Source organism: Neovison vison, chromosome 2, assembly GCF_020171115.1.
Source record: "Neovison vison isolate M4711 chromosome 2, ASM_NN_V1, whole genome shotgun sequence".
Taxonomy (NCBI): domain Eukaryota; kingdom Metazoa; phylum Chordata; class Mammalia; order Carnivora; family Mustelidae; genus Neogale; species Neogale vison.
In genome coordinates, this window is record NC_058092.1 from 125,702,729 (window position 1) to 125,718,959 (window position 16,231).

The 16,231-nt window shown below is 47.2% G+C and overlaps 1 pseudogene; it reads left to right on the forward strand.

Moving 5' to 3' along the window:
• The window catches only part of LOC122899211, a 28,028-nt pseudogene extending 13,992 nt beyond the window's left edge, over positions 1 to 14,036 (forward strand).
• Positions 14,037 to 16,231: the final 2,195 nt, after the last annotated feature.

A 16,231-nucleotide genomic window follows, 5' to 3' on the forward strand; every position in this document is an offset into this window, starting at 1 on the left:
ATTCTCCTAATTTGTAGATTTTTGGATTTTGATCATGGAATATAGTTGGAGTTTATTAAATGCTTTTTCTGCACGTATTTAAATGACTATATGATTTTTATCCTTCATTTTGGTAATGTGGTATATCACATCTACTGTTTTGCTGTATGTTGAACTGTGTTTGCATCCCAGAAGTAAATTCCACCTGATCGAGGATTTGGATCCTTCTAATGTACTGCTGGATTCAGGTGGCTAATTTTTGTTTGAGGGTTTTTATACACTAACAGTGTACAGTAGCTTTTGCAGTAGCCCCTAGATGTGAAATACTTAGAAAGGCAAGACATATACAAGTTTTATAGGCCAAAATCTATAAGGTGCTGATGAAAGAGGTCACAAAAAACCCAAATAAATGGAGAGATACAGTGTTCATGGACTTGAAGACAAATTGGTAATGATGTTCATACACTGGTCTGTAGACAGAACGCAGTTCCAGTCAGGGTCAGACCAGCGTTGTTTGGTGTGTGTAGACGAGCTCATTGTAAACTTTATTTGGAAAGTACAGAAACTAGAATAGTTGGTACATTTTTTATTTAAATTTTTAAATTTTTTAATAAACATATAATGTATTTTTATCCCCAGGGATACAGGTCTGTGACTCACCAGGTTTACACATTTCACAGAACTCATCATAGCACATACCCTCCCCACTGTCCATATCCCCACCACACTCTCCTGTCCCCACTGCCCCCAGCAACCCTCAGTCTGTTTTTTGAGATTGAGTCTTTTATGGTTTGTCTCCCTCCCAGTCCCATCTTCTTTAATTTTTTCTTTTCCTACCCCCTAAACCCCCTATGTTGCATCTCCACTTCCTCATATCACGGAGATCATATGATACTTGTCTTTCTCCAATTGACTTATTTTGTTAAGCATAATACACTCTAGTTCCATTCACGTCATCACAAATGGAAAGATTTCATTTCTTTTGATGGCTGCATAGTATTGCACTGTGTATACCACATCTTTTTATCCATTCATCTGTTGATGGACATATAGGTTCTCTCCATAACTTGGCTATCGTGGACATTGTTGCTATAAACATTCAGGTGCATGTGCCCCTTTGGATCACCACGTTTGTATCTTTAGGGTAAATACCCAATAGTGCAATCATTGGGTCATAGGGTAGCTATGTTTTCAACTTTTTTGAGGAACCTCCATGCTGTTTTCCAGAGTGGCTGCACCAGCTTGCATTCCCACCAACAGTGCAGGAGGCTCCCTTTTCTCCGCATCCTTGCCAACATCTGTCATTTCCTGACTTGTTAATTTTAGCCATTATGACTGGTGTGAGGTGGGATCTCATTGTGGTTTTGATTTGTATTTCCCTGAGCACTTTTTCATGTGTCTGCTGGCTGTGTGCATCTCTTCTTTGCAGAAATGTCTGTTCATGTCCTCTGCCCATTTCTTGATTGTATTATTTGTTCTTTGAGTTTGCTAAGCTCTTTATGGATTTTGGATACTAGCCCTTTATTTGACATGTCATTTGCAAATATGTCTCCCATTCTGTCCGTTGTCTTTTGGTTTTGTTAAAATTGTACTTATTGGAGAGAGAGTGGATGAGCCCAAGCAGGGGGAGGGACAGGTTGATAGAGTTGCAGGAGGAGGGAGAGAGGGAGAAGCAGGCAATGGGGGACTTGATCCCAGGACCCCGAGATCATGACCTGAGCCAAAGGCAGATGCTCAACCTACTGAGCCCCCCAGGGACTCCAGTGGATACAATAAAAGAAGAATAAAATTTGAAGAATTACTGACTTTAAAACTGACTTTAAAACTTAGTGTAAATCTGTGTGGTAAAAACAGTGTGGTACTGGTGATAGGACAGACATATAGGTCGATGGCTAAAGTAGAGACATTGATCCCTAAAAACATGGTTAACTGATCTCTTAACAGGAGAGCAAGATCATTTTAAGGGAGAAAATATAGTCTTTTCATTGGAAGATATTGACACAGTTAGTTGGCCATCCACATGTGAAAAAGAAAAGAAAAGAGAAAAAGAAAAAGAACATTTTTAAGCCTCATATGTTTTTCCAAAAAATTCAAAATTGATTCTAGATCTAATAACATAGACTGTAAAACTATAAAACTCTAAAAGAAATCTTGGGAGAAAATTGTCATGGGTTAGGCAAAGAGTTTTTGGTTGATTCTTAAATATGATCCATTAAAGGAAAAGAGCATAGGCCAGACTTTATCAGAATTAAAAATGTCTGCTCTGTAAAAGAAAATGAAAAAAACATGGTAATAGTGGGAGAAAGTATTTGCAAATCACATATTTAATATGTGTCCTGAATATACAAACAGCTCTCAAAATCCAGCAGGAAGAAAGTAAACAACCTAGGTGAAAAATGTGCAAAAGACTTGAACAGAGCGTTTTCCAGAGTATACAAATGGCTGAGAAGGGAGTGTGTGAAAAGACAGGAAGCACAGCAGTCACCAGGGGAGCACAGACTGAGGCTGTAAGCGGTGCCACCACACGCCTGCCGGGATGGCTGGAGTTTCTGTGATTCTGAGTGCTGTGGACTGCCGAGGCTCTCCGCACTGACACAGCTGCTCTGGGGCCACTGGGCAGTGTCCTCTGGAGGTACCAGTGCACTTGCTGTGTGACCCGGTGATTCCAGTTCTGGGTACTGACACGGAAACGCTGGCTGTGCGCACACAGAAACCTGTACGTGCTTACACTGCTCCAGTTAAAATTGCCAAAAAGCTGGAAACAACCCAAATGTCTGCCAGCAGGTGACTGGATGCGTGTCTGGGGTATATCCGCACCAGGGCTACTGCTGGGTGATAAAGGATGAGCGGCTGATACTTGGATGCCAGGGACAGACCCCAGAAAGCTGGGTGGCATCAGTAAGGGTAACGGAATCAGTGTGATACTGTAACAAGGAAAGACATAGAACAGGATGGAAAGCACAGGACAGAACCTATTAGTGTAGAAAAAAGTTGTTATTATGATGGAAAGAAGCCAGTCTCAAAAGTACGTACTGTGTGATTCCATTTGTGTGACATTCTCCAAAAGAGCTGCGGGGAGGCCGCTGAGTGGTTTCCAGAGGTTGGGGGTGGTGGGAGGAGAGTTTTGGGGTCATGCAGCTGTTCTGTGTCCCGATTGTGGATTCACAGATCCATACAATGTTAAAATCAGTAGACTGACTGATTTACCATAGATAGTTTAATAAAATAGAATTAAAAATTATCTGTATGGACAAGATGGCGGGGTACTAGGAAGAGGCGTCTTTTCAGCTGGTACCCCAAAGTGAGCTGATTACCTACCAAAGAACTCTGATCACCCATGAAATCAGCCTGAGATCAGAATTATACACGTCTGGATCTCTACAGGGGCAGAAGACGCCAGTGAGCAGGTAAAGCGGAATGGGAACAGCGGACTGAGATCGGAAGATAAACAAAAGGGGGAGGGAGCCACCAGAGGCGACCGGTGGGAAAGTAATACCCCGATACGAGCGAGAGTGCCCTACGTCTGGGGACCAGCATTAACTCGGAGACTGGTTGAAAGCACTCCAAAAGAGCAAAGGATCGCGGGGGCAAACTGTGGGAATCGGGGCGGCTAGGGACAGGGGCTTGAGTCCCCGGTCCCAGACGGCCTCCCCGGCGCGGAGGCAGAGAGAGTGCGGCGGAGAAACCGGCTCCTGGTCCCTAAGCCGCCAGCGTGCCCCAGAGCGCGGGGTTCCGGCTCCTGTGAGGGGATGGGAGCCGGTCTACAGAACGCGCGCTAGCCCTACCACAAAGCTTGAGATGCGCGTGCACGTCGCTCCAGCTCTCCTGGGTTTCTAAGGCCCTGGGGCGCTTCTAGACCCGGGCCATTGTTTCAAAGTCTAAGCCTCACGCCCGCGAAACTCTTCCCCGGACAGAGGCGCGCAAAAGCCCAGCCTGCGGCTTACGGACCAGCGCCCCGTTCTCAGTGCCCCAGACGCGCGCCCGACCCACAGCCGCCTCTGAAAAGAGGTGCGCGCAAGCCGGGCACTCCCAGCCCCGGCCAGCGGCAAAATCTCAGTGTGCGATCGCTGCTTGGAACCTCTCTGGCGGTCAGGAGCTCCCAGACAGCCGCCACTGCCTTGGCTTTGGGGATGAGCAAAAGATCCTGCGCCCCCAGGGTCTTTAACTTGGAACCTGCACTGCCAGCATCCAAGGGGGAATTTATTCAGCTTCTGCACCCAGACTGAGGCTTCTGAGACGGGGATCAGGAAGTGTTCCAGGGTGCACCTTGACTGCACCAGAGTTGATACATCCAGCTACATCTGTTCAGTCTTCTCCCACCAAAATGACTAGGAGGAGGAATGCCCAACAGAAGAAAAATACAGAGGATGGACCTTCCACAACAGAGCTAACGGCTATCAACATAGACAATATGTCGGAAAGAGAATTCAGGCTAACAATTATCCAGGCAATAGCTAGGTTGGAGAAAGCCATGGATGACCAAACAGAATTGATTAGAGCCGAACTGAAAGCGACCAGACAGGATGTTCACAATGTTAGGGCGGAGCTTAAAGCTACCAGGGAGGAGGTCCACAATGCCCTCAATGAGTTCCAATCCAATCTAAACTCTCTCAAAGCTAGGGTAACTGAGACAGAAGATAGAATTAGTGATCTGGAAGACAAACAGATAGAGAGAAAGGATCAGGAGGAAGCCTGGAACAAACAGCTTAGATCCCACGAAAGCAGAATTAGGGAAATAAGTGATGCCATGAAGCGTTCCAACGTCAGAATTATTGGAATTCCTGAAGGGGAGGAGAAAGAAAGAAGTCTAGAAGATGTCGTGGAACAAGTCCTTCATGAAAACTTTCCGAATCTCGCGAATGAAACCAGCGTTCATGTATTAGAGGCTGAACGGTCTCCACCCAAGATTATACACTCCAAAAAAACATCACGACACCTGATAGTCAAATTGAGAAATTATAATTGTAGGTATAATCTCTTGAAAGCTGCCAGGGCAAAGAGGCTCCTTACTTACAGAGGGAAGCCCATCAGAATAACGTCAGACCTGTCCACAGAGACCTGGCAAGCCAGAAGAGGCTGGCAAGATATATTCAGGGCACTAAATGAGAAGAACATGCAGCCAAGAATACTTTATCCAGCAAGACTGACATTCAAAATGGATGGAGAGATAAAGAGTTTCCAAGACCGGCAAGACTTAAAAGACTATGCAACCACCAAGCCGATACTGCAGGAAATATTAAGGGGGGTTCTATAAAAGAGGAAAAATCCAAAGAATAGCATTGAACAGAAATATAGAGACAGTCTACAGAAAGAAAGACTTCAAAGGTAACTCGATGTCAATAAAAACGTATCTATCAATAATCACTCTCAATGTGAATGGCCTCAATGCACCCATAAAACGGCACAGGGTTGCAGATTGGATAAAACGACAGGACCCATCCATATGCTGTCTACAAGAGACCCATTTTGAACCTAAAGATACACGCAGACTGAAAGTGAAGGGGTGGAGAAGCATCTTTCATGCCAATGGGACTCAAAAGAAGGCTGGGGTAGCGATTCTCATATCAGATAAATTAGACTTCAAACTAAAGACTGTAGTCAGAGATACAGAAGGACACTACATAATCCTTAAAGGGACTATCCACCAAGATGATCTAACAATTGTAAATATCTATGCTCCCAATATGGGAGCAGCCAATTACTTAAGAAAACTGTTAATCAAGATAAAGAGTCATATTGATATGAATACACTAATCGTAGGTGATCTTAACACGCCTCTTTCAGAATTAGACAGATCATCGAAGCAGAAAATCAATAAAGAAACAAGAGCATTGAACGACACATTGGACCAGATGGACCTCATAGATATATACAGAACATTCCACCCTAAAACAGCAGAATACTCATTCTTCTCAAGTGCACACGGAACCTTCTCCAGAATAGACCACATACTGGGTCACAAATCAGGACTCAGCCGATACCAAAAGACTGAGATTATTCCCTGCATATTCTCAGATCACAATGCTTTGAAACTGGAGCTCAATCACAAGGAAAAGTTCCGAAGGAACTCAAACACCTGGAAGCTAAAGACCACCTTGCTTAAGAATGCTTGGATCAACCAGGAGATCAAAGAAGAACTGAAACAATTCATGGAAACCAATGAGAATGAAGACACTTCGGTCCAAAACCTATGGGATACAGCAAAGGCGGTCCTAAGGGGAAAATATATAGCCATCCAAGCCTTGCTCAAAAAAATTGAAAAATCCAGAACACACCAGCTGTCTCTACACATTAAAGAACTGGAGGATCAACAACAAATCAAACCAACTCCACACATAAGAAGGGAAATCATCAAGATTAGAGCTGAGATCAATGAGGGAGAAACCAGAGATACAGTAGAACGTATCAATGAAACTAGAAGCTGGTTTTTTGAAAGAATCAATAAGATCGATAAGCCACTGGCTACACTAATCCAAAAGAAAAGAGAGAAATCCCAAATTCATAAAATTATGAATGAAAGGGGAGAGATCACAACTAACACCAAGGAAGTAGAAACAATCATCAGAAGTTACTACGAACAGTTATATGCCAATAAGCTTAGCAACCTTGATGAAATGGATGCATTCCTGGAAAAATATAAACTACCAAAATTGAACCAGGAAGAAATCAACAACCTGAATAGACCGATATCTAATAACGAGATTGAAGCAGTGATCAAAAATCTCCCAAAAAACAAGAGCCCAGGACCTGACGGATTCCCTGGGGAATTCTACCAAACCTTCCAAGAAGAAATAACACCTATTCTCCTGAAGCTGTTTCAAAAAATTGAAGCAGAAGGAAAACTTCCAGACTCTTTCTATGAAGCCAGCATTACCCTGATCCCCAAACCAGGCAAGGACCATACCAAAAAGGAGAATTTCAGACCAATATCACCGATGAATATGGATGCTAAGATTCTCAACAAGATCCTAGCCAACAGGATCCAACAACACATTAAAAAGATTATCCACCATGATCAGGTGGGATTCATCCCTGGGCTACAAGGATGGTTCAACATTCGTAAATCAATCAATGTGATACAACAAATTAATAGGAGAAGAGAGAAGAACCACATGGTCCTCTCAATTGATGCAGAAAAAGCATTTGACAAAATCCAACATCCGTTCCTGATTAAAACGCTTCAAAGTATAGGGATAGAGGGAACATTCCTGAACCTCATCAAATCTATCTATGAAAGACCCACAGCAAATATCATCCTCAATGGGAAAAAGCTTGCAGCCTTCCCGTTGAGATCAGGAACAAGACAAGGATGCCCACTTTCACCACTCTTGTTCAACATAGTATTAGAAGTCCTAGCAACAGCAATCAGACAACAGAGAGAAATAAAAGGTATCCAAATTGGTAATGAAGAAGTCAAACTCTCTCTCTTCACAGATGACATGATTATTTATATGGAAAACCCAAAAGACTCCACCCCCAAACTACTAGAACTCATACAGCAATTCAGCAGCGTGGCAGGATACAAAGTCAATGTGCAGAAATCAGTGGCTTTCTTATACACTAACAATGAAAATACAGAAAGGGAAATTAGAGAATCGATTCCATTTACTATAGCACCAAGAACCATAAGATACCTGGGAATAAACCTAACTAAAGAGGTAAAGGATCTATACTTGAGGAACTATAGAACACTCATGAAAGAAATTGAAGAAGACACAAAAAGATGGAAGACCATTCCATGCTCTTGGATCGGAAGAATAAACATCGTTAAAATGTCTATACTGCCTAGAGCAATCTATACTTTTAATGCCATTCCGATCAAAATTCCACCGGCATTCTTCAAAAAGCTGGAGCAAATAATCCAAAAATTTGTATGGAATCAGAAGAGACCCCGAATCGCTAAGGAAACGTTGAAAAACAAAAATAAAGCTGGCGGCATCACCTTACCTGATTTCAAGCTTTATTACAAAGCTGTGATCACCAAGACAGCATGGTACTGGCATAAAAACAGACACATAGACCAGTGGAACAGAGTAGAGAGCCCTGATATGGACCCTCAACTCTATGGTCAATTAATCTTCGACAAAACAGGAAAAAATATACAGTGGAAAAAAGACAGTCTCTTCAATAAATGGTGCTGGGAAAACTGGACAGCTATATGTAGAAGAATGAAACTCGACCATTCTCTTACACCGTACACAAAGATCAACTCAAAATGGATAAAAGACCTCAACGTGAGACAGGAATCTATCAGAATCTTAGAGGAGAACATAGGCAGTAATCTCTTCGATATCAGCCACAGCAACTTCTTTCAAGATACGTCTCCAAAGGCAAAGGAAACAAAAGCGAAAATAGACTTCTGGGACTTCATCAAAATCAAAAGCTTCTGCACAGCAAAGGAAACAGTCAAAAAAACAAAGAGGCAACCCACGGAATGGGAGAAGATATTTGCAAATGACAGTACAGACAAAAGGTTGATATCCAGGATCTATAATGAACTCCTCAAACTCAACCCACACGAAACAGACAAACACATCAAAAAATGGGCAGAAGATATGAACAGACACTTCTCCAATCAAGAAATACAAATGGCTATCAGACACATGAAAAAATGCTCATCATCATTAGCCCTCAGGGAGATTCAAATTAAAACCACATTGAGATATCACCTTACACCAGTTAGAATGGCCAAAATTAACAAAACAGGAAACAACATGTGTTGGAGAGGATGTGGAGAAAGGGGAACCCTCTTACACTGTTGGTGGGAATGCAAGTTGGTGCAGCCTCTTTGGAGAACAGTGTGGAGATTCCTCAAGAAATTAAAAATAGAGCTTCCCTACGACCCTGCAATTGCACTCCTGGGTATTTACCCCAAAGATACAGATGTCGTGAAAAGAAGGGCCATCTGTACCCCAATGTTTATAGCAGCAATGGCCACAGTCGCCAAACTATGGAAAGAACCAAGGTGCCCTTCAACGGATGAATGGATAAGGAAGATGTGGTCCATATACACTATGGAGTATTATGCCTCCATCAGAAAGGACGAATATCCAACTTTTGTAGCAACATGGACGGGACTGGAAGAGATTATGCTGAGTGAAATCAGTCAAGCAGAGAGAGTCAATTATCATATGGTTTCACTCATTTGTGGAGCATAACCAATAGCATGGAGGACAAGGGGCGTTAGAGAGTAGTAGGGAATTTGGGTAAATTGGAAGGGGAGGTGAACCATGAGAGACTATGGACTCTGAAAAACAGTCTGAGGGGTTTGAAGTGGCGGGGGGGTGGGAGGTTGGGGTACCAGGTGGTGGGTATTATAGAGGGCACAGCTTGCATGGAGCACTGGGTGTGGTGAAAAAATAATGAATACTGTTTTTCTGAAAATAAATAAATTGGGAAAAAAAAATAAAAAATAAAAAGAAAAAAAAAAAGAAAAAAAAATTATCTGTATATGGTTTTCACCTGCGTGCATGTCTGTGTATGTGAAGAAAAGTCCTTGGGATAAAGTTCCAAGTGAGCAGTGGTTCCTTTGGTGCTGGCTTTACTCATGATTTTGTTTAGGTTTGTGCTTTTCTGACATTTCTGAATGTTTCCATACAGAACATCCACTACTTCTGAAATGAAAACTGCCTGAAATTATTTGAGAAAAAACCCTTAGTGTCTTCCCTTCAGCTACAGAATGAAGTGCCTCTAGCCTTCCCTGCATGCTCCCCACATGCTCCCCACATACTGGCAGCGCACTCCTGGCACAGTCCCCACTCGCTCCCCGCACACTCCCCGCACACTCTTCACACTCCCTGGTTCTGACACAAAGGCTGGCTTCCTGCCACTGCTGTCTCAGGCTGAGGCATCACTCCTGTCTGTCGGGGGAGCTCTGAGGGTGACGGGAACTGTTAGGCTGCTCTTAACGAATTAAGTACCATGTGAACCTCCATGGTGTGCCTGTTTTTAATGTCTCGTGTTTTTACTAGGTGATTTCAGTGAACTTACAGGATTGTGAAAATTTTGACAATACCCCAGGCCGAGTTTACACAGTCTGACAGTGAAAACTCCGTGACCCTTTGGGGCTGTTAGAAACAGGGTAGCAGCTGATGTGGGGTGGCGGGGGACAGGGTGAAGCTGTCTCCCGAATGGCGGCTGCCTGGCTGTAGACTCAGTCTCACGGGAGCTGGTGGGACTCTGGCCGAGGCCGTGGCAAGGGTCAGCACCACCGCTGCTGTGGGTACAGGTCAGCCCCCCAGACAACTTGTCACAGACACAGCCTCTGCTACCGTGTCCCCTCTGTGTCTCCCTCCTGTGCAGTTTGAGTTCATGATCTAGTCGATCCTGTATGCCTGGGACGCGTGGCTGAAGGAGGGCAGGGTCATCTGGCCAACCACAGCCGCACTGCACCTGGTGCCCTGCAGCGCCGACCGGGACTACCACAGCAAGGTGCTCTTCTGAGACAATGCCTACGAATTCAACCTCAGTGCCCTCAAGTGAGTGCAGTGGGCTGTGTGCCAGTGTGTTCTGCTGCGCGGGCTGGGGAGACCCCAAGTGCGGAGCCCACCACGGCACTGAAGGGGATTCACGCCAGGCCTGAGAACTTGGCAGGTCGACCCTCAAGCCTTTATGCTGGTAGCAGGTGTGACGGGAGTTAGCAAGGCTCAAATATAGTGGGAAAATGTCGTCACGGTTACAGATGAGGCCTTTATCAGTACATGGTCTGTTAACACTCAAATATGTGCTCCTACTAAGAGCTATTCAGTTTTAAAGGATCAGAAAATGTTATTTGTGAAATCATCCTTGGCAGTTTGCAGAGGAAGCGACGTCCCACAGTGCTCGCTTTCCTCGTTGTAGACAGGGATGCACTTGCACAGCTGAACTAGGTTGTAATCTAAAATGATTGGCTGATGAGGCCTTCATGTTCTCACTGTTGCTGCTCATAAGAAGATGATGATGGAAGCTGGTGTGCCTTGGTTGTCTGGGGATGCCAGCATCAGCCCTGGGAAGTAGGGGGTCCCACGGCTCAGTACTGCAGGACGTCTCAAGTATGCCGTGAGGGCCCAGTGAGCATGGATGTCTGCTGGGTACAGAAGAAGGGAGTCTCTGGGCCCTTTTGGCCTTTATTAAGCAACTCAGAAAAAGAGACCATAAAGCCACGGGAAGACGCCTTCCCCAGTTAACATGTTGGACCACTGCACTCTCAACCCAAACCATAAAGAGGATGGGGAGGAGAGGTCCCCGACAGAGCTGGCCCATAATTCAGCTAGGGCCAGGTGTGAGTTCTAAGCTGGGGGCCCAGTGATGAATGCAGAGTGTTCCTGAGAAAGGAAAGGACAGAGCAGTGGCACAGGATGGGCCCACGCAGTGTGTGTGGGAGACGTGGTGCATGAAGGGCACAGGTGGCAGAGTGTTCTGGGCCACGGATGAGCACCTTGAAACTACTTTCCTTCTCTCATACTGTGCACTGAAATTTAATTTCACATGGATTTAAGAGCTTTGTGTTAAAGCATCTGCATTAACTCTCAGAATCAGTGGGGGACCATGTGTCAGGTTTTGGATGGAAAGAAAGTGAACAGAAAGAAGAAAAGCACTGCTGGACTTGAGTCTGTACAAACGGACAGCCTCTGTGTGTCGGCAGCTGAACATGGTTTAAAAGGCAGCCGCGGCTTGGAGGGAGGTGCCAGCTGGCAGACTTTAGAGTCAGTTAGGAAAAGCTGAGTGTCCAGTGAAATTATAGCCTTATTCCTTGCTTATAGGAATAATCAAGTCACAAAAACTAAAGTCACCAATAAATATTTGAAAGAAATCCCAGCATTATTAGTGATTGAAATGCAAATTAAATGCCATTTTTGCCAATTGGATGGATGAAGATCACATTAAAATGGCAGTTGGTGCTCTCTGAGCTATAGGTGAGGTGGAGGAGACGCGCCCGTGTGTCCAGAGCTGTGGGTGCGGGGGACATCCACCCCCTTCCCCATTGGTGCCGCCACGGCCTGCTCCCAAACACACAGCACAAGGAACAGACGGTCCCGTAGAGCGTGGCTGGATGGCTGTACACCCGTCCAATGGATTACGAGATGGTGACACCTGGGGGACACAGACCACATACGCAGAATGGCTTCTGCTTGCATAAAAACACACAAATAGAGCTCCAGGGGAGAAAATGACTGTAGCAGAGTGCTGAGGCAAGGGCATGGGAGACTCAAGGTTTTTCTTTGGACTTTTCTATATTTTCCAAATTCTTTATATGTGCATAATTATTTGTATCAGAAAAATATTTTTAAAAATGTGACCATATCGTGGCATCATTAAAATGTTGACTTTCAATTGTTATTTTAGAAGTTAGTGCTGTGCTCAGTTTTTGAACAATTTCCCGGGGTACGTTGCGACTGGGCAAACACCACGTTCCGCAGTGGGGTCAGGCACAGTGATGAGGAGGGATGGTGCGGGGGCTCAGCCCCTGTGTGTGGGGACCCCTCCTGAGAGTCGGGCTGATGCGGGTCAGAGAGAGTCACCTAGAACAGGAGTGTCTTATTTACTGTGAATACTTACTGTCCTGTACTCGCCCTTCTTGTGCTGTAAGAGGACGTGTCCACGGGATGAGTTTGGGTCAGGCGAGGGAGCCCCACTGGGCTCCCATGGTCTCTGTCCACGTGACAGGAAGAGGGCGGTAGGATGACTCTGGGCGCTGCCTGTGAGGGAATGGTTGGTTTCCAGGAGCTTAGGCCCTGCACAGAGGGTGGAGGTGGGAGGCGCTTGCACTGTGGTCTCCCCAGGCCGCCTGTGGGGACCTCCAGCCCGTCTTGGTGTCCTTGTGCCGCAGGCCATGGCTTGAAACTCCTTCGAATGTTGGAGAGATGCCACGAGTGCTGTGGTCGTGCATGTGTGCATGTGTCAGAGCCCAAGATGTCAGTCTGACGCCTCTGAGCAATATCTTTGACTTTTTCCCTAGATCTTTAGCAATTAAGGAGTTTTTTTCGAAGCCCAAGTATAACCACATTTTGAAATCAGAAGACTATCTCTCAGAGCCATGCACCATATTACAGCTGGACATGAGGACTGTGCAGATCACCGACCAGGAGGTGAGACCAGATGCGCACTTCCCTCTCATGTTGTCAGCGGCGCTCGCACACCGAGACTTCTCTGCGGATATCATGAACCTTGCTTTGATTTTCCCAGAGTCTTTGCTTCTTTATGTTTGGTTTTGCATTTTATATTTTTAAGTTATTTTCTTTACTGCTGGCTTCTTCAACATCATCCGTTCTTTTCAGATTTATGTTTAATATTTTCAGCATCTTTGGATTCTAATACATCATATCCAGTTTCTCCAAGGACTGAATTAAAATTGTTTTCACTACCATTGATGACAGAATTCTTAGTTCTTACTTTTACTTCCCCCTGTTGCCACGAGGTGGTGCGTGTGGCCACGGGACCTCATTTGGTGGTGTGTGGGTAGGTGCAGGAGCAGCGAGCGATTGTGGGGGTCCTGGGCAGCCCCTATGGGGTTCCGATGGGCAGAACAACGTGGAGACTGAACTCTTGACTCTGCATGTAGCTTTCCAGAATAGAGACTGGGCCTGGAACTTCATTTATGTAAAGAATTGAGAGGAAATTCGGTTCCACTCATGTGTGGGTGGATGAGGCCCAGATTGCTTGAAACCTTTTGTCATTATCTGCAGCATTTGGATTTATGATGCCAGTTTTAGTAGTTTCAGGAGGAGGAAATTTTACGTGGTGTTGGAGGTGTTCAGCAAAACCAGCAAGTCCTGTTCACCGTTGCTGAACTAGATGGTTCTGAGGGCAGTGCAGGGTGGTGGGATTTGTGGGGCAGGCCCGGGCCGACAGTTGCTAGTTCTTGCTCGGGGAGACCCTCGTGGCCCAGTCCTATGCTTACAAAACCTGTGTCCCCTTCTTACCATCCGCTTGATCAGTCGCTGAAAGGCGAGCTGCACTTCGAGATCAGGAAAGCCTGCGTGCTGCACGGGTTCATGGCCTGGTTCAGCATGCGGTTCCAGAGTCTGGAGGAGGACAAGCCCCACCTGGTGTTGCGCATAGGCCCCTTCCACCCGTGAGTGTATGTCTCCTGCGGGGGCCCCACAAGCAGCCCCAGGAGGAGCTGACGTGGCTGGCCTGCCTTTGGGTGGTCAGCCCTCTGGCCAAGACCCAGCAGTCCTGGGCCGTGGAGCATGGTGTGCGGGCCTTGGGTGGGCAAGTCAGGGCTGGGCCCCACCCATCCCTGTGCTGGGCTCCCCTGAGCTGCCCTCTGACCCCTGCATGACTAGGAGGAACAGACTTGGTCTTGGCCTTGGAAGCTGCTTTAGCGTCCCATGGTCTCATAGAGCTCTAGAGGCTTTCCACTCCGACTGTCCAGGGGAAAGTCAGTGCTTCTTGAGACAATTTCTTAAAAAGAGATTTTATTTATTTATTTGTCAGAGAAAGCACAAGCAGGGGGAGTGACAGCCAGAGGGAGGAAGCAGGCTCCCCACTGGGCCAGGGAGCCCAATGTGGGACTCAATCCCAGGTCCATGGGACAATGACCTGAGCCGAAGGCAGAGGCTTCACATACTGAGCCCCGCAGGTGCCCCTTGAGACAACTTTTCACACAGTAACGTGATGCCACTCACTTGCTCGACACACTGGGAAGCTTCAGTGGTCGACAGCAGCCCCTGTGTGGATGCTGCCTCCCTCTGGTGTTTTTCTTGTCCTGTTCGGTAACTTATCTGGGCCAGGGAGGGTTGTGGCAACACCTGGTTAGATGCCAGCTATGGCAGTGAGCCCAGGAGGATCCCAGATGCCCTTCTGGAATGTGGGGGCAGAGGCGAGGGGCTGTGCGCCCTGAGTGTCCTATGGAGGAAGCAGGGCTGGGACTCTGGCCAGCTTTCCATCCAGGTCCCACGAGCACAGATGCGCGGTGAGGGTAGGACCATGGCAGTCAAGCAGGGTACGGTCGTGTGCCCAGGTGGTCTTCCCCCAGTGCGTCCACACACAGGCGGTGTAGGCTTGCAGGGTGCATACACAGGACGGGCGCTCTGTGAGGGTGGAGAGAGACCCTTCCAGTGGTTGAGGCAGGAGGGAGGGTGGGCCGGTAAGTGGGACCGTGGGCTGCATGCCAGGTGTGGGGCTGAGGCGTCAGTGGGTGGTCAGGCCAAGCTGTCTGAGCCGGTAAGACCTGAGGAGCTTGGGAGTGTGACTGTGTCTCTCCGATGTTACGGCTGTCCCGCTCACCTTCCACTGGGCTTGCATGGGAATGACGACTTGTTGAGCTGCAGAAACGGGGACTCCAGCACTGGAGGCTCAGTGATCAAGCAGGGGACTTTGGGGATGTGTGGGGCTGTCACAAGGAATGAGGGGTCTGGGCCTGGCTGTGTGTGCTCTGAGCCACCAGTGCCAGCTGCACTCCCCTGCCCGGAATCTGTGCCGTGTTCAGGAGCTGCTGCCGCCTTGGGTCGTAACTCAGTCCCTGTCCCCACAGAGGCCGTCCGCGATGTCAGGCTGGGGTATGTCTGTCCTGTGGGGAAGCCTAGAGGGTCCGGCTCCAGAGCAGTGACCCCTGCCCCATGCCTTGCAGGGAGGGGCGCAGCTATGTTTTCAGCTGGTTTACCAGAGAGCTGGCCATGGCAACATGGAATCAGGAGTCCCTCTCTCACCACCTGACCCTCCCCACATCCGGCACCTAAATGGACAGCAATGGGTCTGAAGTGCTGGGGAAACTTGGAAAGAGTGTCTCTCTGGCTGGTCCCATGACTCAAGGTCTCCATCTCACTGAAGATGCTAGAGCAGGGGCAGTGCTCACCAGAAGCCCTTGCTCCCAGGGGCACAGACTATGCAGGCTCTGTGCCAGGCAGAAGCCCAGGCTGGATGCAAGGGGGCTCTGTAAACCTGGATATCCCTTCTCATACTGGGGCTCACCCTCTGTGGTACATCTGGAGTCCAGCCAGGGGCTCACTCTCTCTCCAGGACATCTGGAGTCCAGCCTGGGGCTCTCTCTCTGTAGCACATCTTCATTCCAGAAGGGACTCCCTCTCTGAAGCCCATCTGGAGTCCAGCCAGGGTTTTTCTCTGTAGCACATCTGGAGTCCAGCCAGGACTCACTCATTCTGCAGCACATCTGGAATCCAGCCAGGGCTCTCTCTCTCTCTCTCTGCAACACATCTAGAGTCCAGCTTGGGGCTCACTTTCTCTGCAGTACATCAAAGTCCAGCTGGGGCTCACTTTCTGTAGCACATCTGCTGTCCAGAAGGGGAACCCTCTCTCTGTAGCACATCTG